Source organism: Temnothorax nylanderi, unplaced genomic scaffold (genome assembly GCF_030848795.1).
Source record: "Temnothorax nylanderi isolate EJ_2023f unplaced genomic scaffold, tnyl_v1.0 TNYL_tig0718_pilon, whole genome shotgun sequence".
NCBI classification, from domain to species: Eukaryota; Metazoa; Arthropoda; class Insecta; order Hymenoptera; family Formicidae; genus Temnothorax; species Temnothorax nylanderi.
Genome location: NW_027249780.1, coordinates 4249 through 31463, shown reverse-complemented (window position 1 = coordinate 31463; position 27215 = coordinate 4249). Strand labels below are relative to the sequence as shown.

General features: G+C 39.7%; 1 pseudogene; it reads left to right on the top strand.

Annotated features, from left to right (window-relative positions):
• Positions 1–14122: 14122 nt before the first annotated feature.
• LOC139784979 (brefeldin A-inhibited guanine nucleotide-exchange protein 1-like) lies at positions 14123–22614 on the top strand (annotated as a pseudogene).
• Positions 22615–27215: the final 4601 nt, after the last annotated feature.

Here is a 27215-nt window from a genome sequence, read left to right as displayed (position 1 = left end):
TAGCGCGATTGTTTAAATCCTGTTGCTCTGCACGAGATTTTGTAGCATAATTAGTTTCAGAATGTGTCTTTGCACTTTTAGCAATTGCTTCAGTTTCTGTCGCTTTTATTGTCGCTAATGTAGTACTCTTTGAGAAATAGCACATTGTGAATCTTGAGTACGATTATTTGGTAAATTCTGTTTGCATCGTTGCTGTTTTGTAGCGCGATTTTCTAAATCCTGTTTTTCTGCCCGACATTCTTTAGCGCAATTACTTTTAAAATGTCTTTTCATACGTTGAGCAGTCGCTTTAGCCTCTCTATCTCTTATCACTGCTAATGGAAGTACCTTTTGAGGATTAGCACATTGCAAATTCTGAGAAAAATGTTCAATAACATTATTTACCAAAATTTGTATCAAATGTGAACGCATAAACTTATGTTCATACGTTACTTTGTCAGGTTTAATATTGAATAACAATGAAGTTGCAAAAGCTATAGCAAAAACACCACAATCTCTATTGTTCAATTGATGTTGCACAGTAGGAAATTTGACGGGATGTTTTTTAAAGTCATGTGCTGGAAATAATTTTTCCAAGAATCGCTCATGATCTTTACATAATGTTTTATTACTAGGTGCGCAACTAAGTTTCCGGGTTTTTTTATCAATAAAAAATGGAAAATTTCAAGAGAAATACAAAAAATGGTTTATTCAAAGTATCGTCCCTCGCTAGCTATACATTTTCGCCATCTCTCTGGCAATACATGAATACCGCGACAATAAAACGACGCGTATTTGGACCGAAACCATTCATCCAACCAATTTTGCACTTCTTCGAAATTGGTCAAGTGTAGCCCAGCCAAGCCATGCGCCATCGACCGGAACAAGTGATAATCGGAAGGCGCCAGGTCTGGCGAATACGGCGGGTGCGGTAGCAGATCCCATTTCAGCGTTTTGATGGTGTCCTGGACGATGGAACTGCGATGGCACGGAGCGTTGTCGTGCTGAAATATCACTCGTTCGTGTCTCGTGTCCCATTCTGGCCGTTTTTCGAGCAATGTATGGTTTAAATTGATCAGTTGTTGTCGGTAGCGATGCCCATTGACAGTTTTGCCCGGTTTCAGCAGCTCATAGTACACGATTCCTTTCTGGTCCCACCAAACGCAGAGCATTGTCTTCTTTCCAAAACGATTTGGCCGTGCCGTCGATGTTGATTCTTCACCAGGTGAAAGCCACGATTTTTTGCGTTTGGGATTCTCTAAATATATCCACTTTTCATCGCCAGTAACAATTCGATGAAGAAAACTCTTTCTTTCATGCCGCAAAAGCAAAATTTCGGAAGTGGCTTTTCGATTTTCCATCTGTCTCTCAGTCAACTAATGCGGCACCCATTTTCCTTCCTTTTTAATTTTTCCCATGGCATGTAAACGTTTGGAAATACCTTGGTGAGTCATGTTTAATGCCTCCGCAAGTTGATCTTGTGTTTGCGTATCATCTTCATCCAATAACGCTTGCAGATCGGCGTCCTCAATTGTTTTTGGTCTTCCGGAGCGCTCCTTGTCCTCAGTGTCGAAATCGCCACTTCTGAAGCGTTTAAACCAATCTTCACAGGTAGTTTTCGATGGTGCATGTTCGCCGTAGGCCTCCTCAAGCAAACGACGTGCTTCAGCTGCATTTTTTTCAAGTTAAGCAGAAAAGCAAAGCTTCCCGCAAATGCTGTTTATTTGGCACAAAACTCGACATCTCCGTTGTTAGAAAAAATATTTTTGCGTTGCGATATGTGTTTATATAACGACTGGTTATTGTTAACAGATGTCCAAGCTATAACTTCAGACAACTTCAGACATGTAAGTCGAGTACATGTGTTATTGGTGCCATCTATGTGTGAAACCCGGAAACTTAGTTGCGCACCTAGTATGTAAGGAATCATATACAAATATATTTTTTGTATCATAATAACAACACACCCAATGTGACGAACTACACAATATTTGAATGTGTTTTTATCTTGTGATACAGGTTGAATCATATCAGGCAATTTTATTCCGACAGGTCTATAATCTGAACAACTTTGTAAAAGTCTATAGAAATGATCCAAATGTACGTCCGTAAGCCATTCGCCTTGGGTAATTATATCTTTGTCCGCAGGCGTTAAAATAATATTTTGAGTCTTTAAAGACATTGTATAAAATAGGCGCACAACAGATTTCTTAAACCGCTAAGCAATTAATTTTTATAGGCGCAGAGCAGCCGATTTTTACAGAACAGCCGATGTTTGTAGGCGCAGAGCAGCCGATTATTATAGGCGCAAAGCAGCCGATCTTTATAGGCGCAATGCAGCCGATTTTTATCAGCGCAAAGCAGCCGACTTTTAAAGGCGCAAAGCAGCCGATGTTTGTAGGCGCAGAGCAGCCGATTATTATAGGCGAAAAGCATCCGATTTTTATAGACGCAAAGCAGCCGATTTTTATCAGCGCAAAGCAGCCGACTTTTAAAGGCGCAAAGCAGCCGATGTTTGTAGGCGCAGAGCAGCCGATGTTTGTAGGCGCAGAGCAGCCGATGTTTGTAGACGCAGAGCAGTCAATGTTTGTAGGCGCAGAGCAGCCGATGTTTGTAGGCGCAGAGCAGCCGATTTTTATGGGCGCAAAGCAGCCGACTTTTAAAGGGGCAGAGCAGCCAACTTATAAAAAAAGGGAAAAAAATAAAAAGGGGAAAAAAGAAGTGGAGAAAGAGAGAGAGAGAGAAAGAGAGAGAGAGAGAGAGAGAGAGAGAGAGAGAGAGAGAGAGAGAGAGAGAGAGAGAGAGAGAGAGAGAGAGAGAGAGAGAGAGAGAGAGAGAGAGAGAGAGAGAGAGAGAGAGAGAGAGAGAGAGAGAGAGAGAGAGAGAGAGAGAGAGAGAGAGAGAGAGAGAGAGAGAGAGAGAGAGAGAGATTGATTGATTGATTGATTGATTGATTGATTGCTTTTTATTATGCCATAGTCGAAAGACTATAAGCAAGTGATGAATAATGCAAAAAAAATATAAAAATATAAAAGACAGAAGTTGATGTGAGTTTGATAGAAGTACAGTACTGTAAATACAAAGCATGAGCATGCTCTCTCTCATAAGACGAGCAACCAATGATCCTGCATAAAAACAATTGACAGGATGTAGAGTACGGTGCAATAAAATATAACCAATTTCAATAATATACACTATAAAAACTAAGAACTAGCGCAACTTAACTAATAATAAGTACAATGAAAATAGAATATGATAAGAAGCAAGTAATACTAAGCGAACTAAATAGTGTATATAAAATTAAGAACTAAAGCGCATCGCAATCTACAAACTAATAACAAGGTAAGAAAGCACTAAGCCCTATAGCAAAAACTGAAAACTGATGTTATCCAATTCCATGCGCAAGCAAGTCGATATGTCCACAAAGGGAATTAGCGTTAAATTTGAGCAATACGGATAAGAAAATTTACATGTTGCATTATGCCGAACGATAAACAAGCATAACAAGATCAGTATCGGAATCAATATGGATAACAGGTTCACCATCGGAATATTTAGCACATATCTAGCCGTTCGTTACCCAGACATACTTATACGACCTCTCCTTAGCAATACTCTTAGCCCGTTGTAATATATCATATGTGCTCTTGGATAACAACTCATTGATATAAATGTTACAATCAGAGTTACCACCGCATACGTCTTTTCGTTTAAGTACACCCTTTGCCCGCTTTTTGGAAATAACAAGATCGCGAACGGCACTCGAGGCCAAGGTGACAATGATCGAGCTAGAAGATGCAGCAACTGTGGAAGTCACTGACAGCGCTTTCTTAACAGCTCTAACGCCGAGAATATGGCATGATAAGTCTGGGACTTCTAATGCCTCTAGCACATTCTTGGCGAGCTCAGATGGAGCAACGGATAATGCCGATGGTAGACCAGATATGATCAACTCATTTCCACCATGAGTTCCCTGAAAAGACTGAGCAGACTTCGAGTCATGAATCTCACGAATAAGCTTAACATTATCTTGCTCCAATTTAGCATTCTGAGCCTCTAACGCCGCGATTCTCTCGCCGTAATTTGTAATGATTTTCAGGAGCTCAGGTATTTGATCAAGTTTTCGCGCAAAATCCGTGTTTACTGACTCTTGTTGGTTGATAAAGGCAGTAATTCTCTTGTCAGACCTGTCAAACCAAGCAGTAAATTTCTTGTCAGATTCATCGAGTTTGGACAGAATCAACTGAAGCAATGCATCAATAGATTGCGATTGGGCACCAGAAGGGGCAACAGCCCCCGCGCTCGGAGAAGCAGAGCTGTGGTGATCGGCAGATCGAGATATCTGAGGATCCTTAGGCGTAAGCGGCATGACTGACAAACAAGCTCTGCAGCAGTTACTAGCAGATTTAGTGATAAGGTATGCCTTGACGCAACCCGGGTGAAAAACGCGTTTGCACTCCACGCACGACACAGATAGACCAGCTATTGATTTAGTACACCTGGCACACGTACGCAGCATGAGTTATCAGTCGTGTAATAGATCGAAAAGTGAAAGACACTTGGCACGTCACTCAAAGCAATGAGATAACGCAGATCAAAAGTAGCCAATCAGAGATCAAAATAAAAGTCAGTTCACATCGAGCACCGTGTTGCGTATAGATCGCACAGGATGTCGCAGAGATCAACCAGAGCCGCCAATCAACAGTCGCCTCGATAGCACGTGCTCAGAAAATAGCGTGAAGATAGAGTAGATCGGCAACGACGGGCGCATGCGCAGCTGAGATCAACGTTTTCCACAGGAACAGCCAAGAGTTAGGTTAGACCAAACGATGACACTCGCCATAGAAATGCTCTTAATTAGGTAGCAAGCACCAGGAAGATAACAATTGTGCGTAACAAGCAGCAAAAGACATGCCAATACCTGCAACAAAATGGCCCGAAGGCAGCTTACGGCAGAAAAAAGATTCACTTGAAGCAGGAGCAAGGAGAATAGACAAGCAATGATACTCACAGAGAGATAGATAGATAGATATAATTTATTATGCCCAAGCAAAGGCTAAAGGGCAAAAAAGTAATATAGCAGTTACAATAATATCGCAATTACAATAATATAGCAGTTACAAGATGCAGAGATACAATAAGATGTAAACAAAGCGAAATATAGCGGTCAGAAGTTAGTATGATGTGCATGCTCTCTCTCATAAGGCAAGCAGCAGCAATCTCAATAATATACCATGTAAAAAAAACTAAGAACTAACGCAACTTAACTAATAATAAGTACAGTGAAAAAGAATAAGATAAGGAGCAGTATTACCAAAGAGAACTAAATAGTGTATATAAAACTAAGAAACTAAGGCGCAGCGCAATTTACGAACTAATAATAAGGAATGAAAGCACTAGAAGTTCTATACCAGAAACAATGTTATCCAATTTCACGTGTCAAGCAAGGTCGATTATGTCCACGAAGGAATAAGCGTTGAGGTTCAGGCAAAACGTATCCCAGAAGAATACATGTTGATTAAGCCGAACGATCAAAGAACAAGGGACGAGCCGTCGGACCAGTCAGATAAGCTTAGCTAGATCAGTGTCGGAATCAATATGAATAACAGGTTTGACCATCAGAAGACCTAACACATATTTGACCATTCCTTACCCAGACATACTTATACGACCTCTCTTTAGCAACCCTCACGAGAGAGAGGAGAGAGAGAGAGAGAGAGAGATAGAGAGAGAGAGAGAGAGAGAGAGAGAGAGAGAGAGAGAGAGAGAGAGAGAGAGAGAGAGAGAGAGAGAGAGAGAGAGAGAGAGAGAGAGAGATATGATATGATATGATATAATATGATTTATTATGCCCAAGCATGACTAAAGGGCAAATATACATAATTACACAGTGTATTACACTAGCAGACTAGAAATGCAATGAAACAAGGAAAACTACAATATTGGATAGTACAAATAGAATAACTACGGTATAAAATAACGCACTTAAAACTAATACAACAAGTAAGAAATAAAACTAAGAACTAACGCACTTAAAACTAATAATAAAGAAAGAAATTGAGGAAAAACAAACCAATACATCACAGTTCGCTAGCAAGCAGAAACTTCTTAAGAAGATTCTTGAAGGAAGGGAATGAAGAAGCCAAAGTGATATTACAAGGAAGAGAATGCCAGAAATAGATCGAGGAAAGATGAAAAGAGTTTCTGTATGTGGTTGTTCTATGGGAAGGAACATGAAAAGTTTGTGATGCATGGCGGTCGGATCTCCTCAACGATGGATCAAGTAAAGTGAAATGCTCCCTCAGATAAGAAGGAGAAGACATATAAAGTATACGAAACGTTTGGCAGCCGAGAAAATACAATCTTCTATTCTCAACTGAAAGCCACTTCAGTTGGCGTCTAAACGGAGTGATATGTTCATCACGCTTAAGATAAAAAATGAAACGAATACAACAGTTGACAAGTCTCTGTAATGCATTGTTCAACTCTCCACTCAAGCCATGATAAACCAGACAGCAGTAGTCGATATGAGGCATAATTAGAGACAATACTAGCTTTATCCTTAACCCGATAGAAAGAGAATTTTTATTAAACTTAAGCTTGTACAAAGCATGATGAACCTTCTGAGAGACATGTAAGATATGTTTTTTCCATGATAAATTAGACATGAATGTCACGCCCAGATTCCTCACTTCACTTACAAAGAGCAAAGGCGTCTGGTTTACAATAATAGGTGTCAAGCAGTCGAGGTCAATATCATTGGTATAAGACCTACTAGCGAATATGATTACCTTTGATTTAGCCGGATTAAGTTTAAGACCATTTAAGTTGGCATAGTTGAACAACGCATTTGCATCTCATGAAATAAGCTCCAGAGCATGACGAATATTAGCCAAAGAACATTGCAGATATATTTGTATATCATCAGCAAATAGCATATGATAAACAAAAGACAGGATTCCACCAATGTCATTAATGTAAAGAGCGAATAAAAGTGGGCCAAGTACAGAGCCCTGAGGAACGCCTGAAGACGTGTATAACCACTCAGAAAAATTACCCTAATCATCCACTACAGCTTGATATCGGCCAGTAAGATAAGAGAAAATCCACGCGAGAACCGCATCAGAAAAACCGATTTCTTTCAACTTGATGAGCAGTCTTAGATGTGGGACAGTATCGAATGCCTTACTAAAATCAAATAGAATCATTAATGTAATTAGTCTATTGTCAATTCCGCTCTTAATATCATCACAGACACGTAGAAGTGCAGATTGAGTGTTGTGACCCACCCGATACGCAGATTGTCTAGGATTCAAGAGGTTGTATTTATTTAGGTAATCTGTGATTTGTGAGGCTACAATTCTTTCAAGGATTTTAGACATTTCCGGCAAATTAGCGATGGGTCTCGTATCGGACGGAGACAGCGGAGTACGAATTTTCGAGAGAGGACGAATCAGCGCGCGTTTCCACATTGAAGGAAAGAAGGAAGACTCAAGTGAGCGATTAAGCAGCGGTAAGAGCCATTGAGAAACAACTGGCCAAGCAATACGAAGAACATGAAGCGGAATGCCGTCAAAGCCCGACGCACAAGAGTGAAGCGGTCCACTGGTTATGATCTTGTACACCAAGTCAGACGAAATAGTAGAAAAGACAAATTCAGGGCGATGAGAAGGTCGAGAAACAGAAGACATGGCAAAAGTGAAATCTGCATACAAGCAGGGAGGTTGATAATTAGAGACTGAGGCATAATATGAGTTAAGCTGATTTGGTGTGAAAAAGCGGAGAGGAGCTAAATTCGACTTGACTAGTCCAAGACGAGCCAACTCCCTCCACATTTTAGCAGGGTCAGTGATATTACTAAGTGACGCATATTGAAACTCTCCTTTGGCACGTTTAATGTCGTTGTTAAGCTGATTACGAAAAAGTCTGTATCTAGCATAGCCTAATAGACTCCGTGAACGCTTTGCCTGTTTATACATTTGGTTACGAATACGGAGCCTGGACTTGAGTTCATCAGAAAGCCATTGCACAGGAGGCTTCCTGAACACAGACATGCGAGCAGGAGCAAAAACATCAAGTGCCCCAAGTAAGGTACGTGACAGTAAGGTACAAGACCCGTCAACATTAGACTCATCCAAGAGAACATCGATCTCCGTCTGAACCGCAGCAGCAACAGATTGAAGATGTTCAAGGAACTCAGAAGTGTCCATACTCTTAAAACTACGTCGCAACATGGACCGCTTAATATCGAGCTTACAATTAAGTGAAAATGAAAGTTCCAAGAGATCATGTCCAGCAATGAATGGAAGAGAGAGAGAGAGAAAGAGAGAAAGAGAGAGAGAGAGAGAGAGAGGGAGAGAGAGGGGGAGAGAGAGGGGGAGAGAGAGAGGGAGAGAGAGGAAGAGAGGGAGAGAGAGGGGGAGAGAGAGGGAGAGAGGGGGAGAGAGAGAGGGAGAGAGAGGGAGAGAGAGAGAGAGAGAGAGAGAGAGGAGAGAGAGAGAGAGAGAGAGAGAGAGAGAGAGAGAGAGAGAGAGAGAGAGAGAGAGAGAGAGAGAGAGAGAGAGAGAGAGAGAGAGAGAGAGAGAGAGAGAGAGAGAGAGAGAGAGAGAGAGAGAGAGACTATTTGCGTGTCTTATTACATTTGTCCTCCGGGGCGAAGCCCGGGTAACCAGCTAGTAGTGACATAATGAACATATAAATGTTCAATGAAACACTGCATATTGTGTGCATATAAAGCTCAAGAAATGACAACAATTTTAAATATTTCATGCTTAATAAAATTATTTAAAAACATGTAAATAAATAAGTAAGACGTATCCAACAATTTATCAAAAATTGCTTCGCAGACCTCTGCATTATGTGATACCAGAGGTATCACTTAAGCTGATCTGCAGCAAAGAACATTGTAATTAGGCTTCTCACAAGCTCGCCTCTTATACTAGCGCGTGATGATTTTTGATTACGAGAAAGTGACGCGTGGTATAGCCGCGTCGCGGCAGCGTGCGGTACTAGCGCTTGCGGTAATTGTTGTAAAATTATTTCCACCAGGGTCAGCATGTGATTATCATGAGTTAGCTAAGTAACGTCAATATTTGAGCTCATATATTTCCTCATATACATGTTAACTTGTACTCATGATGTGTATTATCACAATATGATCACAAGACATACATCACATTTCGATCAATATCAGAAGATCATGACGTGATGAAATCTGATCATCAGGCATTGCTATCTGGGATCAACTAGTTTTTGAAATATAAACCCGAGAAAAAATGATTAGATATAATCACATATGATTATATAAAATCGACATTAGATATAATTAGATATAAAAAATGGCCCGATATAATTGTATATAATTGTATATAATTATATATAACCACATATAATTATATAACCATATATGGTTATATATAATTGTATGTGGTTATATGTAATTATATACAATTATATCGAGCCATTTTTTATATCTAATTATATCTAATGTCGATTTTATATATAATCAGATGTGATTATATCTAACATAATAAATATTTTATATATATTAAAAAAGAATTTTGTTAACTTCGATTAAGGAATAAAGCATTGATAAATTTAGTGTATATTTTTTCAAAAGCTAGAATCAAAAGTGAAATGATTTACATATAACTTGGCGCTGCTTGGCGTGAGATACTGCCGTGTCTCTTGATATCATTCTTATACCATTGTTTGTCAAATTTTAAATACGAGAAATAAATCCTATCGGATGCCATCTATCGGATAATCCGAATTTAAGTTTATATATGGTTATATATAATCATATATAATCTACATGGATAAATGCTTAATTCTTATATATATACTTTATATATAAATTATATGAACTTATATATAATCATGTCAAAATGTATGTGAAACTTTTTATATAATATATATATTCGATAGGATTCGTTTCTCGTATTTAAAATTTGACGGACAGTGGTATAAAAACGGTATCAAGAGACACGGCACTGTCTCATGTCAAGCAGTGCCAAGTTGTAATATATGGAATAAATTATTTTACTTTTGATTCTATAGCCTTTGAAAAAATATACATCTTAATTTATCAATGCTTTATTATCGAAGTTAACAGTTCTTTTCCAATATATATTGACTATATATGGTCATATATGATTATATATGATTATATATAATTATATATAATCATATAGAGACAAAATTCATATATAATTGCATTATATAATCATATATATTTATATATAATTATATATAATTTTTTTTTTCCGGGCAAGTTCCATACGCACACATGACCTGCAATATTATTTTATAATACTGAATTATATAATATTATGTAACGAATTTTTGAATTTAATATCTATAATATATATAAAAACGATTCAAATAAATTTTTAAATTTAGGATTAAATATCTGCAGCATATATGATGACTTGCGAATCTATATCTATACAGATATAGTGCTATATCTGGTTGTACATAGGACAAGATTAGTCACATTAATATATCTGGCTATATATGACTTTATATATAGTTGTATATAATGCTATATCTAGTTATATGTAGGGTGCACTACTCATATATCATTATATATCATTATATCTGGCTTCACATACATTTATATACGATTAGATATGGTGCTATATCTGGTTGTATATAGCGCCAAATTAGTCACATTAATATATCTGGCTATATATGACTGCATATATAGTTGTATATAATGCTATATCTAGTTATATGTTAGAATAGGTGCTCCTATCGTCGTGTTACGTCGTGTCTAAGATAGGTTATATTTCTTTCTTATACATAACAACAGTCGCAGTACTGCGGATATCGTTCCGTTATTGCAGCGTTATATGCGGTAAAAGCAACAGAAGTAATTACGGAACGATCTTGCAGCTGTGCTCAATGACGTCACATCGTCAGTACTTACAGTGAATACAGAAACGCAGCCATTATTGAGAGACGTCGGCGTTAGGAGAAGTATCTTAATATAAAATTTTCACATTTCGACTTTGCGTCGCAATATCTCCGCTCGTAGGGCACGTAGCGGAAAATATTATAGGAGATATCCCCCCCCCCAAATCGACCCCAAGCTATCGATCAAGCCTACTTGGAACTTGATCCATTCACTCGTTATCGAGATCTCAACATCTCGAGTACTCGCAACCCGTCGCGTCGCGTAAAAGAGTCATGGTCGGTCTCGCTCCGCGTGTACTTGGCGCGAGACACTACCGTGTCTCTTGATATGACAATTATTTATTATTTATTTATTTATATATGTGGCAGTCAACCGACTGCTACATATATAAATAAATAAATAATAAATAAATGTTTAAGACATTTTTTATGAAGCATAGATATTGTTTAAATGAAACAATAGTATCATTAAAGCGATAAAGAATATGTCTTTTGTTTCAAACAATTTTTTTATTTAAGACGAATATATATACAGGGTGATCCGAAACTATCGTTTGTCCTTAAAATGTCGTATTCCTGACTTAATTTTGAGACGATTTTTCCTTTACCAAAACTTTATCCGAAGCTTAGTTTTTGAGTTATTACGAGAAATATTCAGCGAATTACGGAACGAGTACGGAAGGTAGGCAGGGGCGGCGCGACTCACCGTCCGACGCGGGTGATTATGTGGGGTGCTCGCTGCGATCAGTGATCGGTGCTTGCTACACGCGATGGATGTACACACGATACGCGTACACACACACACACACACACACACACCACACACACACTCACACACACACAATTACTCACTCATTCATTCTTACCTTGCAGAGATTCGATGTCTTCATACTGCTGATGAATATTGCTTCATGACCGTTGATGTCAATGAGACGTTCCCATGACACGCCGAGTAATTCTCAGTCATCGAACGATTAATCGGTAATAATTAACAGCGATAAACCGGTAGATTTGCCTTATTAATCTTATCGGTCAAGTGCGTGAGTCAATCCGTGAACGTGTCGATACGTGATACAATTTGTCAAAGAAAAAACTTCTCGCGTATTAGAAGTTTATTCTTTGACAAATTGTATCACGTATCGACACGTTCACGGATTGACTCACGCACTTGACCGATAAGATTAATAAACAAATCTACCGGTTTATCACTGTTAATTACTACCAAATAATCGTTCGATGACTGAGAATTACTCGAAGAAAGAAACACATTACGCACAATCACATCACAGTAAAAGGAAAACTTCTACTTGATTACATCACAGTAATTAAGTAGAAGTTATCCTTTTTTTATTAATTGTCACGTATCAACACTTTTACGAATTTACTCGCGCACTCGATCATAAACAATTACGGTTATGCAATTAATTACTACCGATTAATTAATTATTACTTTAAGAAAGATCACTTTAAGAAAAATCACTTTAAGAAAGAAACGCGTTAAATACTTGACTGCACAGCGCACGTTAACACGATGCTCGATGCGGAGCACTTCTCGACGACGACAACAAACAGTCACAGGTTATGTTGTACTAGCGCTGCCGAACGTAAACATGTGACATTATGGAGGATTCACACTGCGTTCGATTGCGTCTCCAATCACGCGTGATTGGGGCACGAGACACATGTCTTGTGATTAGCTGAAACCTCCGCGGTACTTACGAAAACGTGTAGTATTACTGCGAACACAAGATGTTCCACTTAGAAATGTGTTGGTCGCTCTGAAAAGAGCGAATTTATCTTTGGTCGCTCTGAGAAGAGCGGATTGGTTTGAAATTGAAAAAATTTTATAACAGGTGCTCAAAATGACCACCATCCATTCTAACGCAAGCTCTCATGCGTTTTAAATAAATTTCTTTCGACGTTCTCCATCATTTCTTCGTCGATGGCCAAATAGCATGTCGCCATCTTGTATCTAAATCATCGACATCCTGGGGAAGCGTTTTATAAACTTTTTCCTTACAATATCCCATAAAAAGAAATCTAAAGGATTGAGATCCGGAGATCTTGCGGGCCAACGTATCGGACCGTACCGACCCATCCAGCGTCCAGGAAAGTGCTCGTTCAAGTAATTGGTAACAATTCTGGGCGTTGTGTGGCCCAGCAACGTCTTGTTGAACACAATCTTGTTCTCTCCCAATAATGGAACTTCTTCTAAGAAATCTGGTAGATTATCTCTTAAAAGTTCCACGTATGTTTGGCCAGTTAAAATATCCGGAAGAACAATCGGACCAAGTATTTGAGTTCCCATTATTCCAGCCCACAGATTTATCTTCCAGCGAGTTTGGAAGCTTCTGGGTCGCGTAACTGCGGGATTTTCATCGCTCCAAAAATGCATATTATGCGAATTAAAATGTCCTTCGCGTGTGAATATGATTCATCGCTGAATATCACACGAGAAGAGAATCTGGATCTCGATCTACTTTTCTCAGAAAGTCTTCGCAGAACGTCTTCTTGCACGATGATCTCCTGCTTCCAAATGTTGCACGCGTGGTGTAGTGAAATGCGTGCAACTTTTCTTCTTTGAGTACTCTTTGCACGGTTCCATAGGATAAATTGAGTTCTCGAGCAACCACCCGAATACTCGTTTCAGGATTATGCTCGAAAAGCACGTACAACTTGTACCATGTGCCGCAAATTTCTCGCCTCGCGATCTCTCCCAGTTTCGTGCATGTTTGGAAGGACATTGCCAGTCTCGTATAATCTTTGAGCTGCTCGAAGTATGACGGGAGCCGACGGATGTCTTTCTCGATTTGGATACAATTCGGCGTACCGTCCTTGCAGCTACGTAATACTGTCCGTGACACTCGCCAAGTGCCATCAGCATGTTCGTAATATTCTTCGTTTGTGTATCGTACTGCCATATCGTCCTCTTAACGCTTCTAATAATCGAGGGATTATTGATTCCAGTGTCGATCGCTCTATCCTATTTATACGATCTTCGCGGGGGTCGATATCCCCTCCCCGCGACCCGCGACGAATAGCGAGTTTCGCGAGTCGCGTGGGTCCCACGCGACGCCCACGCGACGCCATCGCGCGACCCGCGAAACTCGCTATTCGTCGCGGGTCGCGGGGAGGGATATCGACCCCCCGAAGATCGTATAAATAGGATAGAGCGATCGACACTGGAAGCAATAATCCTCGATTATTGAAGCGTTAAGAGGACGATATGGCAGTACGATACACAAACGAAGAATATTACGACATGCTGATGGCACTTGGCGAGTGTCACGGACAGTATTACGTAGCTGCAAGACGGTTACGCCGAATTGTATCCAAATCGGAAAGACATCCGTCGGCTCCCGTCATACTTCGAGCAGCTCAAAGATTATACGCGACTGGCAATGTCCTTCCAAACATGCACGAAACTGGGAGAGATCGCGAGGCGAGAAATTTGCGGCACATGGTACAAGTTGTACGTGCTTTCGAGCATAATCCTGAAACGAGTATTCGGGTGGTTGCTCGAGAACTCAAATTTATCCTATGGAACCGTGCAAAGAGTACTCAAGAAGAAAAGTTGCACGCATTTCACTACACACGCGTGCAACATTTGGAAGCAGGAGATCATCGTGCAAGAAGAACGTTCTGCGAAGACTTTCTGAGAAAAGTAGATCGAGATCCAGATTCTCTTCTCGTGTGATATTCAGACGATGAATCATTATTCACACGAGAAGGACATTTTAATTCGCATAATATGCATTTTTGGAGCGATGAAAATCCCGCAGTTACGCGACCCAGAAGCTTCCAAACTCGCTGGAAGATAAATCTGTGGGCTGGAATAATGGGAACTCAAATACTTGGTCGATTGTTCTTCCGGATATTTTAACTGGCCAAACATACGTGGAACTTTAAGAGATAATCTACCAGATTTCTTAGAAGAAGTTCCATTATTGGAGAGAAACAAGATTGTGTTTCAACAAGACGGTGCTGGGCCACACAACGCCAGAATTGTTACCAATTACTTGAACGAGCACTTTCCTGGACGCTGGATGGGTCGGTACGGTCCGATACGTTGCCCGCAAGATCTCCGGATCTCAATCCTTTAGATTTCTTTTTATGGGGATATTGTAAGGAAAAAGTTTATAAAACGCTTCCCCAGGGATGTCGATGATTTAGATACAAGATTGCGACATGCTATTTGGGCCATCGACGAAGAAATGATGGAGAACGTCGAAAGAAATTTATTAAAACGCATGAGAGCTTGCGTTAGAATGGATGGTGGTCATTTTGAGCACCTGTTATAAAATTTTTCAATTTCAAACCAATCCGCTCTTCTCAGAGCGACCAAAGATAAATTCGCTCTTTTCAGAGCGACCAACACATTTCTACGTGGAACATCTTGTGTTCGCAGTAATACTACACGTTTTCGTAAGTACCGCGGAGGTTTCAGCTAATCACAAGACATGTGTCCTCGTGCCAATCACGCGTGATGGAGACGCAATCGAACGCAGTGTGATCCTCCATAATGTCACATGTTTACGTTCGGCAGCGCTAGTACCAACATAACCTGTTGACTGTTTGTTGTCGTCGTCGAGAAGTGCTCCGCATCGAGCATCGTGTTAACGTGCGCTGTGCAGTCAAGTATTAACGCGTTTCTTTCTTAAGTGATTTTCTTAAAGTGATCTTTCTTAAAGTAATAATTAATTAATCGGTAGTAATTAATTGCATTAACCGTAAATTGTTTATGATCGAGTGCGCGAGTAAATTCGTAAAGTGTTGATTACGTGACAATTAATAAAAAAAGGATAACTTCTACTTAATTACTGTGATGTAATCAAGTAGAAGTTTTCCTTTTACTGTGATGTGAGTGTGCGTAATGTGTTTCTTTCTTCGAGTAATTCTCAGTCATCGAACGATTATTTGGTAGTAATTAACAGTGATAAACCGGTAGATTTGTTTATTAATCTTATCGGTCAAGTGCGTGAGTCAATCCGTGAACGTGTCGATACGTGATACAATTTGTCAAAGAATAAACTTCTAATACGCGAGAAGTTTTTTCTTTGACAAATTGTATCACGTATCGACACGTTCACGGATTTACTCACGCACTTGACCGATAAGATTAATAAGCAAATCTACCGGTTTATCGCTGTTAATTATTACCGATTAATCGTTCGATGACTGAGAATTACTCGGCGTGTCATGGGAACGTCTCATTGACATCAACGGTCATGAAGCAAATATTCATCAGCAGTATGAAGACATCGAATCTCTGCAAGGTAAGAATGAATGAGTGAGTAATTGTGTGTGTGTGAGTGTGTGTGTGTGTGTGTGTGTGTGTGTGTGTGTGTGTACGCGTATCGTGTGTACATCCATCGCGTGTAGCAAGCACCGATCACTGATCGCAGCGAGCACCCCACATAATCACCCGCGTCGGACGGTGAGTCGCGCCGCCCCTGCCTACCTTCCGTACTCGTTCCGTAATTCGCTGAATATTTCTCGTAATAACTCAAAAACTAAGCTTCGGATAAAGTTTTGGTAAAGGAAAAATCGTCTCAAAATTAAGTCAGGAATACGACATTTTAAGGACAAACGATAGTTTCGGATCACCCTGTATATTGTTTGAAAAATCAAACAATTGTAATCATTGATCGAAACATTAGTTTGTTTGGACTATTCCAATCATCAAATTTGTTTGGGTGCAATAAAATTTATTAAATCCAAAGAATCCTTTTTCTCTGTGTACAACGCGAATATATGCAGTTTTATTTGGACTATATTCCTGATTTAAAGAACAATATATTTGATTGTATGTATCAAATGTCACATTGAAAAGAATAAATGCTTTTTTCATTGAAATTAATATTTGTGGCAATGAACAAAATATACTGCTTCTTCAATATTAAAAATAATCTGATTAAAATGTCATATGTTCAGGTGAAACAAATATTTCTTCCCTTTAAATAATTATTCGTGACAGTTAACGAAATAAAAACTTCATATAACGTTATATACAATTCACTGAAATGTATCTGTATTTGTACAAAATTATCTTGTTAGACAAACTAAATTTACCATTGAATCAAACACGTTACTATTGAATGAAATTGATAAATTTGTATACTTGACAATATTTATATTTCAACATAATAAATTACCATTAAGGAAACTAAATATTTCTTTTCATACAAATAATACTATTGAATCTATTTAAATATAATATTTTTTGAATTAACAAATGTTAGCTTGACAGCCCATGACTGCTGCATTCAGTTGAATCAAATAATATTTCTTTGAATCAACGATTTTTTTTCTCAGTGTTGTAGTTCTCGTCATTCTGAACAAATGTCTCAATGGGCACAACTTGATCCTATGAGACGTTTCTGCGCTATAAGCCCTGGAAGGTCCAGATTCGACATGTAAAGGTATAAGCTTTTCGACTCAATATGTGACCCTCGGTCTAGTGTGTGTGTGTGTGTGTGCGCGTGTGCGTGTGCGTGTGCGTGTGCGTGTGCGCGGGCGCGGGCGCGGGCGCGGGCGCGGGCGTGAGCGTGGGCGTGGGCGTGGGCGTGGGCGTGGGCGTGGGTGTGGGTGTGGGTGTGGGTGTGGGTGTGGGTGTGGGTGTGGGTGTGTATAGAATTGCGTAAGTTATATATGCGAACGTGAGTTCCGTGCCATATTAACGTATAGTAAAGGCCATATTAAAGTATAGTAATTGTAATTAATTATATTATTTATTTTTACACCATGCATTTAGCCGAAATAGATAAATTAATAAAAGTTTTTATATGGAATTGTTTGTATTTTGTATGAAGAGTTATGAAGTGTGATTAAAAAGGTTTGTGAGTCACCCAGATAATTTTAATTAAATATTTATAAACTCGGTAATTTGCCGAAATATAGATTTTTAGTTATTCATGTTAAAAGAAGAAGGCGCTAGTGTTCCCGAAGGTCCGTCTGCAGTCAGAATTAATATAAACGTTTTAAAAATTATTTTATACTGAAATAAATAAATATACAGGCTATAAGCCTGTAGCTATAAGCCTGTAGCTATAAGCAATAGTTGCTAATTAAGTTTGTCACTCATATATTTCCATCTTGCAGAGGACCTCCGTAACGAGATCAAAGATATACCAGCTGTGCAGGGTGAAGAGATTATCTCAAACGCCCTGCCATAGCCCAAGAGCGACTCAAATGTCATTACCACTGAGAAGTACTTCTTGCCATTTGAGTTAGCATGTCGAGAGCAAGTCACCGCGGATTGTGGTGACACAGCACTGGACTGCCTGCAGAAGTTAATCGCATATGGCCATCTCACTGGCAATGTGCCTGATTCAACGGTGCCTAACAAGCTGCTGATTGTGCGCATTGTCGAGACAATTTGCGGTTGCTTCACCGGTCCACAGACCGATGAGGGTGTGCAGCTGCAGATTATTAAAGCTTTGTTGACTGTAATGACAAGCCAGCATGTGAAGGTACACGAGGGTACGGTACTGTTAACAATTCGTACTGTTTACAACGTTTACTTGGCGTCGCGCAACCTGGTGAATCAAACAACAGCCCATGCGACTCTCACGCAGATGATCAACGTGATCTTCGCGCGAATGGAGACTCAGGCGGAGGAAGAGAACGTGAGGCTTGATGGGGAACATCAGCAGGAGGGTTCTGTCATAGCAAACGGCGAAACTGAAGCCGAGCTAAGTCCAGAGAATGCTCCTAGTAATGATAACATTGATTCTCAAACAATTGTCAAGAGTATTCTTGATGATGTAGTAAAATCCGTGGTGCCATTGGAAGAGGAAGTCAGTTTGGAGAACGGCAGTCCGGAGGACAACGGTGACGAGGCGGCCGCTGAGAATGACAACATGGTAACTGCGAAATTCACCCATGTGCTGCAAAAGGATGCAGTCCTGGTGTTTCACGCTCTCTGCAAGCTCTCTATGAAACCGCTGCCGGACGGCACTCCCGATCCAAGATCGCACGAGCTCCGTTCTTGTCGCTTCAGTTACTTCTGGGAATCTTGCAGAATGCCGGTCCAATATTGCGCTCTAACGAGATGTTTGTTATCGCCATTAAACAGTATACTTGTGTGTTGCGCTGTCGAAGAATGGCGTGTCTTCGGTGCCGGAAGTGTTCGAGCTGTCGTTAGCACTGTTCCTGGCGCTGCTCGCACGTTTCAAGATGCACCTCAAGATGCAGATTGAGGTGTTCTTCAAGGAGATCTTTATGAACATCTTCGAGACCTCTAGCAGCTCTTTCGAGCACAAGTGGATGGTCATACATGCGCTTACGAGGATCTGTGCGGATGCCGAGAGCGTCGTCGACATCTACGTTAACTATGATTGCGATCTCTCAGCAGCGAATCTCTTCGAGAGGCTCGTCAATGATCTCTCTAAGATTGCTCAAGGTCGTCAAGCTCTGGAGCTAGGTGCAACGCCAAATCAGGTGCGTTATAAGTAAGAGGATGACAGGATAGATGTATTATTTGGAACAGAGAATGTTCTTTTTTCGAGACAAGCAATATAAAGTTTTGTTTGTAATATTAGTGTCTTGCTCTTTCAGGAGAAATCCATGCGCATCCGTGGTCTCAAGTGCCTCGTGTCTATTCTGAAGTGCATGGTGGAGTGGAGTCGGGATCTTAACGTGAATCACAGCGTGCCAGCGGATCAGCAACCATTGTCAGATCCACCGGATACGACGCCAGAGACCCCGCTACCGTGTTACGGCAGCGCTGGTAGCCTCTCGTCGGCCAACTCCAGTCTGACTGGCAACAAGGAGGTGCCGGACTCGCCGGAGCAGTATGAAGTACAGAAACAACAAAAAGAGGTATGGGAGGCCGGTATCGAGATCTTTAGCCGGAAGCCCGGCAAGGGTGTGCAGTACTTGCAGGAGCAAGGACTGCTCGGTACTTCGCCGGAGGACGTGGCCAGGTGGCTGCACCTCGACAAGACCGCCATTGGAGACTTTCTGGGCGACCATAATCATAACCAGGTGACGAGGAGAGAACAATTGAAATTAATAGACTATACTAATTATAGACATAAATAGCGACCATGGTTGATTATTGCGCGATAATTATTGTTAATTAATTAAGATAATGACTAATTTTGTTCTACCGTTTGCACAGGTAATGTACCATTACATCGATCAGATGAACTTTGCCGAACGCGATCTAGTAACCGCACTCAGGTATTTCCTGGAGGGCTTTCGGCTGCCCGGCGAGGCACAGAAGATCGACCGACTAATAGAAAAGTTTGCCAGTCGCTATTGCGACTGTAACTTTAACAACGGCCTCTTCACGAGCGCGGATACAGCCTACGTTCTCGGCTTCTCAATCATAATGCTGACCACCGATTTGCACTCAGGTTAAGAATAAAATGACCAAAGAATAATACATCAAGTACGTATAGCAATTTTTAAAGTTAATTATAATTAAAAAATTATGTTTTACATACATATAATTATTAATATTGAGAAAATTTTATTGTATTTAAGTTTATCTTTGTTAGTATATTTTTATTAATTTTTTCTTATTACATTTTATTATTATTAATATTATGTAATAATTAGTAATATAAAAATGCATAGGAATCGCTCTTTATATCAAATCAAATGGTATAATCTTTTTAATTATAGACTTGAAGAGTCTTTTCTTATTTTTATTTTCTTTTATTCATCAGGCTTAATCGGCGCATCAGGGACAATGAGGATCTCCCTGAGAAATACCTATCTAGGATCTACGATGAAATCGCTGACAACGAGATTAAGATGAAGTCGAACCCTAATAATAGCCGGTTCGCCGGCAAACAGCTGATATCTAGTGAAAAGAAACGACGATTGTTATCGAACATGGAAATGGAAGTAATTTCTACGGCGGCGAAGAATTTGATGGAATCTGTCAGTCATGTTCAGGCACCATTCATTACGACGAAGCATCTGGAACACGTGCGGCCGATGTTCAAAATGGCCTGGACGCCATTCCTCGCGGCGTTCAGCGTCGGACTTCAAGACTGTGACGATCCAGAGATCGCGTCGCTCTACTTGGACGGTATCAGGTGAGAAGAAATCTGAGAAACGAAGGAAAATAGATTTATACGGCTGTGCCTTTCGTGCTTTATATTATTTATATGCTATATATTTTAGATGTGCCATTCGTATCGCCTGCATCTTTCATATGAGCCTCGAGCGCGATGCCTATGTACAAGCTTTGGCAAGATACACCTTGTTGACGGCTAATTCACCAATTACCGAAATGAAGGCGAAGAACATCGATACCATCAAGACTCTCATCACAGTAGCTCACACCGATGGCAACTATTTAGGCAGCTCATGGCTTGATGTCATCAAATGCATCTCCCAGTTAGAATTGGCGCAGCTGATAGGTACTGGAGTACGGCCAATTGCTGGGCCCACCGTCAAAACCGCACTTTCCCTCGCCATTGGCGAACTTCGGTAATCTCGCACACTCTGCCAGTTCGCACCAGACCAACAATCTCAACTTGAGCTCGTTGGACCCCAACGTGAAGGAGTCCATCGGTGAAATTTAAATTCCATAGATGCACACGTTTAGAAATCGGTGTACAATCAATATATGAAGATGTAATGCATGATACTAATAGAGGGCATACAGTACGTGCCGTATGTGAGATCTTTCAACCAGCAAAAGATGCTGAATTCAAGGTGATAGCTCACATGATGCCGTTTATATATAAATATCTTTGTATGTAATGTATAAGTAAATGTAAGATGTTTAAATGTAAGATGTTAACCGTTTAATAATAATATTTTCCAGATTATGCGTGCGAGTTAAGTGCGATCGGGATGCTATCAATAATCATCTTGTATCCGTTTGTGTGAGGGTATTTTTGGAAAAAAAGGAGGCTTTCCTCCTGCGTTTCTGCGAAGAGTTTAAAAAGCTTACGCTAGCTGACGAGAAACAGGATCTCGTGGATAATTTTCTAGGGAAGGTCCACGCGGAAATGGACAACGATCCGATCTGGCAACCCGGGAAAAAATGATTAGATATAATCATATATAATTATATCTGGTATATATATAATTATATATGTTTTTATATGGGGTCATATCTAATTATACATGGCCACATGTGCAATCAGTGGTCCCATATACAACCAGATATAGCACCATATCTACTTGTATATAAATGTATATAATTTTATGTGAAGCCAGATATAATGATATGTGAGTAGTGCACTCTACATATAATTAGATATAGTATTATATACAACTATATATGCAGTCATATATTGCCAGATATATTAATATGACTAATCTGGCGCTATATACAACCAGATATAGCACCATATCTAATCGTATATAAATGTATGTGAAGCCAGATATGTTGATATGTGAGTACTGCACCCGACATATAACTAGATATAGTATTATATACAACTATATATGCAGTCATATATAGCCGGATATATTAATATGACTAATCTTGTCCTATGTACAACCAGATATAGCACCATATCTAATCGTATATAAATGTATGTGAAGCCAGATAAAATGATATATGAGTAGTGCACCCTACATATAACTAGATATAGCATTATATACAACTATATATGCAGTCATATATAGCCAGATATATTAATGTGACTAATTTGGCGCTATATACAACCAGATATAGCACCATATCTAATCGTATATAAATGTATGTGAAGCCAGATATAATGATATATAATGATATATGAGTAGTGCACCCTACATATAACTAGATATAGCATTATATACAACTATATATGAAGTCATATACAGGGTGTCACTGAATATTTGGTACTTTTCTCATATTTAGATAGAGCGAGCCAAACTGAGTCGAAAAGTCATGTACCATTTTGCAATTTTCGCAATAGTTGATGAGTTATTAATGATTAAAAATCGCCGTATTAGCCCGGCCCACCGCCAAATCCAAGCGCGCGGCGAGATGCGGCCGCCCCGCGGTCGGCGCGCGGGCAGTTGTTTTCTACAAGCGGCGATGATTACGCACGAGCGGCGCGTAACGCCGGGCCCCCGTCCTGAGCGATGATAGTTTCTCGCTTTTTTAAATAGAAATAAAATTTTCTAACAACATAGAAAAATTTTTTGTGCGTACGTATGTACATACGTGTGTACATGCATACACACAGGAACATATCAATTGTACTGCTTAAAAAAGCGATTACTCAATTTACTTTTTTTCTTTTATTAAGTAACGGTTGTCTTTAAGAAAGAATATTTTCTTGATGATAGTCTTAAAATGTACAAATTTTAGAAAGAGTCTTTATCATGTACTCGAAAGAAGAATTTATACTCCTTCAAAGAACATAATAAAATTTTATCAAAGAAAAGTCAAAATAATAAATAAAGTAATATGAGGACCCTCGAGATTAAAATAGGAGAAGTCAAGGCTATGAGGGTCAGACGCAGATCACAGTGCGTAATATCAGAAATAACTGATTTATTCGTCGTTTTGATACATTACATCGATTCCGTACGTTTCGGCTCAGTTTTGAGCCATCTTCAGCGGTAGTTACAGAAATTAAGTTACACACTCCGTACCGTATGGTGAGTATACTGATTCAAAGTATCAGAAAAATAGACCAATTGATCCATATCTGTAAATTTGTTCAATTAATGTTGAGATATTAAAAAGATCCCTTAGGAAACTCACCATTCGGTCTGAAAAACGTGGAATACAGAGCCATGTACATAATAAATACTCTCTGCGAGAAGACTTGACGATCTTATCGACACGACACATGCACAGCAATGATATGAAAGGTCTTGCAAGAAGAGGCATGTCGTAGGTCAACACACCGGCGAGGATTATAACAAAGCACGATTTGACACCGTCTCAAAATGACACGGATTTTTTGCATCATGCATATGTCACGGTTTTGAGCAAATTGTAATCCATGCTCATGAACTTTGGTCGTTGGCAAATCGGGGTTTTACTATTGGTACATGTAATATTGTGACGGTGTCAAATCGTGCTTTGTTATAATCCTCGCCGGTGTGTTGACCTACGACATGTCTCTTCTTGCAAGACCTTTCATATCATTGTGTGTCGTGTCGACAAGATCGTCAAGTCTTCTCGCAGAGAGTATTCATTATGTAAATGGCTCTGTATTCCACGTTTTTCAGACCGAATGGTGAGTTTTCTAAGGGATCTTTTTAATATCTCAATATTAATTGAATAAATTTAAAGATATGGATCAATTGGTCAATGTTTCTGATACTTTGAATCAGTAAACTACTCACCATACGGTACGGAGAACGTGTAACTTAACTTCTGTAACTACCGCTGAAGATGGCTCAAAGCTGAGCCAAAACGTACGGATCGATGTAATGTATCAAAACGACGAATAAATCAGTTATTTCTGATATTACGCACTGTGATCTGCGTCTGACCCTCATAGCCTTGACTTCTCCTATCAAAATAATTAGCAAATCAAATTTTTGTTTTAATTTTATATGCTTAACTGAAGAACTGAATAATTAGAATTTAGAATATTATTTAGTTTAAGTAATATTATCAAGAAAACATTCTTTGTAAAGATCATCGTTACTTAAAAGAAGAGAAAACTGAGTAATTGGTTTTCTTAGCACTAGAATGATAATTTTTTGCGTGTGCGTATACGGCACGCCGTTTTGCTATTTAATACCATCATAAAAATTCTACCAAATTAAATTGATACTCAAAGAAAAAAAATTATTATTATGTCTAGACATACTTATAATTCATCGAATTATTAATAAGCTATAATTGAAAATGCAGAATTAAAATTATGTCTAGACAAAATATTAATTCCGAATTTATTTTATGTTATGCTTAAAAAAAGGAAGAGAAAAAAAATAATTATTTTTTCTTTCTGTGGCAAGAAAATGATAGAGCGCTATCATTTCCACACACCACCTTGCGGCAGATAGCATGGCGCATTTTTTTAAGTGCAATGGTACCCCCAGTAGGTCTAATCCACTTTGCATTAAAATATTCTCATATTTTAATGCAAGCCCGGGAAAAAATGATTAGATATAATCATATATAATTATATCTGGTATATATATAATTATATATAATTATATATGTTTTTATATGGGGTCATATCTAATTATACATGGCCACATGTGCAATCAGTGGTCCCATATACAACCAGATATAGCACCATATCTACTTGTATATAATTTTATGTGAAGCCAGATATAATGATATGTGAGTAGTGCACTCTACATATAATTAGATATAGTATTATTGATTGATAACGTGTACTTTATTACCCACATGGGGTCCAAAAGGGCGTTTTGTAGGGACGTACCCAACCCTTTACAATAATTCCCGTCACCCATTACATATAATACATACAATACATTAGTTTGGCGTTTTATAGGGACGTACCCAACCCTTTACAATTTTTGCATTTTGTTATCCCCCTCCCTACCACTTCCAGCTCCTTCCCTCCGATCCCTCCTCTTCCTCGTCGGAAATCATTAAAAGATTTTCTTCCATCTTTTTTGAAATTTCATCCTCTGCTGACCTGCTTGACTTTCTGTTTTGCTTCTCCTTCCATTCCTTTCTCTTTTCTCTCTCTTTTCTTTCTTTGATCCTATCCTCCAGTGACTTGTCTTCGTCCATTTTTACTCTCATTCTGCTTCCTTCTCTTCTTCTTGCATCTAACACTTTCCATTTGTCATCCTCGTTTCCCAACTTTAGCAGCATCGTGAGCCATTCCCCTCTCTGCCCTAGCACGCTCACCTCCTTCAATTCCACCTCCACCTTCAATCTTTTCGATATCAGCTTCTGCACTTTGCTCAGGTTTGTGCCGCCTTCCCCCCATATCACTTTCTCGACTCTAATTATAATGTTTTTCTTTCTTTTTTCTTCCTCGCTCTCCTCATTGTCTTTGAAACACCATTTTCTCTTGTATGTGTTATCCCCTCTCTCTTCGCTCTCGTCCCTCTTCCTTTTGCCTTGGTCTTGTTCCATTCTGTTCATCCTTCTATCCATCGCGTCCCTCTCCTTCTTCAGCTCCTTTATTTCTCTCTTGAGATCTTTCAGTCGTTCGTCTATTATCGCCTCTATCACCTCCCTGTCGACTGTTAACGCCACTTTTCTGCTCATCATTCCTCTACTTCCTTCCTGCGGTATCTGTGGATAGTAGAAAATGTCTGATTAATACCTCTGCTTATATGTACCTTTCTCCTCCTCCTGTCCTCTGCCCGTCTCTCTCATTCAATTCCTTAGATAACTCTTTCTGCCGCTCTTTACCTTTACTCCTCCGTCGTCAACTCTTTCTGCTGTTCCTGCCTTGCTTCTTTTACTGTCGCTTTCTTATCACCTTTATTCTCGCCACGTGCACTTCTCGCCTGTTTTCCTCGATCTGTTACTCTCTTCCATCGCACTCTCGACCTTGCCGCCGATCCATTTTACCCGTTGTGGCGGCGTGCATTGTGTACCCGCCTTGCCATTTCCGCTATTCTCACCTCTAGTACCACTTTCTCTTTCTCCCGGGTTAAAGGAGTATTGTATCGGCTCATTCTGCTCCGTTCATTCAATCTAATAGAATACATTCTTTTATACCTCCCTCATCTTCCTTTTCACTTCCTCCTCTCTTGTTGTTCCCCTACCTGCTTATCTACCCTTTATGTTCCCCTGCTTATCTACCTCGACGTAGGTTCCCTTCATTCCTTTTCGATGTCTCGTCCTGCTTAGTCCTCTTTCGGGAGGTTATTGGCTCTTCCCCCTGCACTTTCCGTTCTTCTCCCTCTCTCCTCTTGTCTCATTTCCTCTACTGCTTTCATCCATTTCTCTCCCTCCCCCTTCTCTCCCAGCAGTCTACCCACCACGTCTTGCCATCCCTCTCCGTCCCACTCCTCCCATCTGGCACACTCCTCCCATATGTGTTCCCATGTTTCCTCCTCCCTCCCACACATCCTGCACCTTCTATCCTCCTCTTCACCCCAGTATAGTCCCTCATTACCAAGTCTGAATCTTGCCACCCTGCTCCATCTCGCTTCCTCCCATCCTTTCTTTAAATAGTCCGGGATCCCTTCCTTCCTTATATTCTTATACCACCTGTTGTACTTCGATTTCGTGATCTTTTCCATCCTTTCTTGTCTATCCTTCTCTTTCTCCTTCTTTTCCAATTCCTCCTCCTCAAGCTCTTCTTCTTCTTCCGTTTCTACTCCGATCCCTTCCAAGTAGTCTTTTCTCTCATGCTCCCATTTTCCTATTATCCTTCCTCTCTTCCATCTCTCTTTCATTTCTTCCATACACTTTCTCGCTATTTCTCCTCCTCTACCTTCTCCCAGTTTTCTTTCAA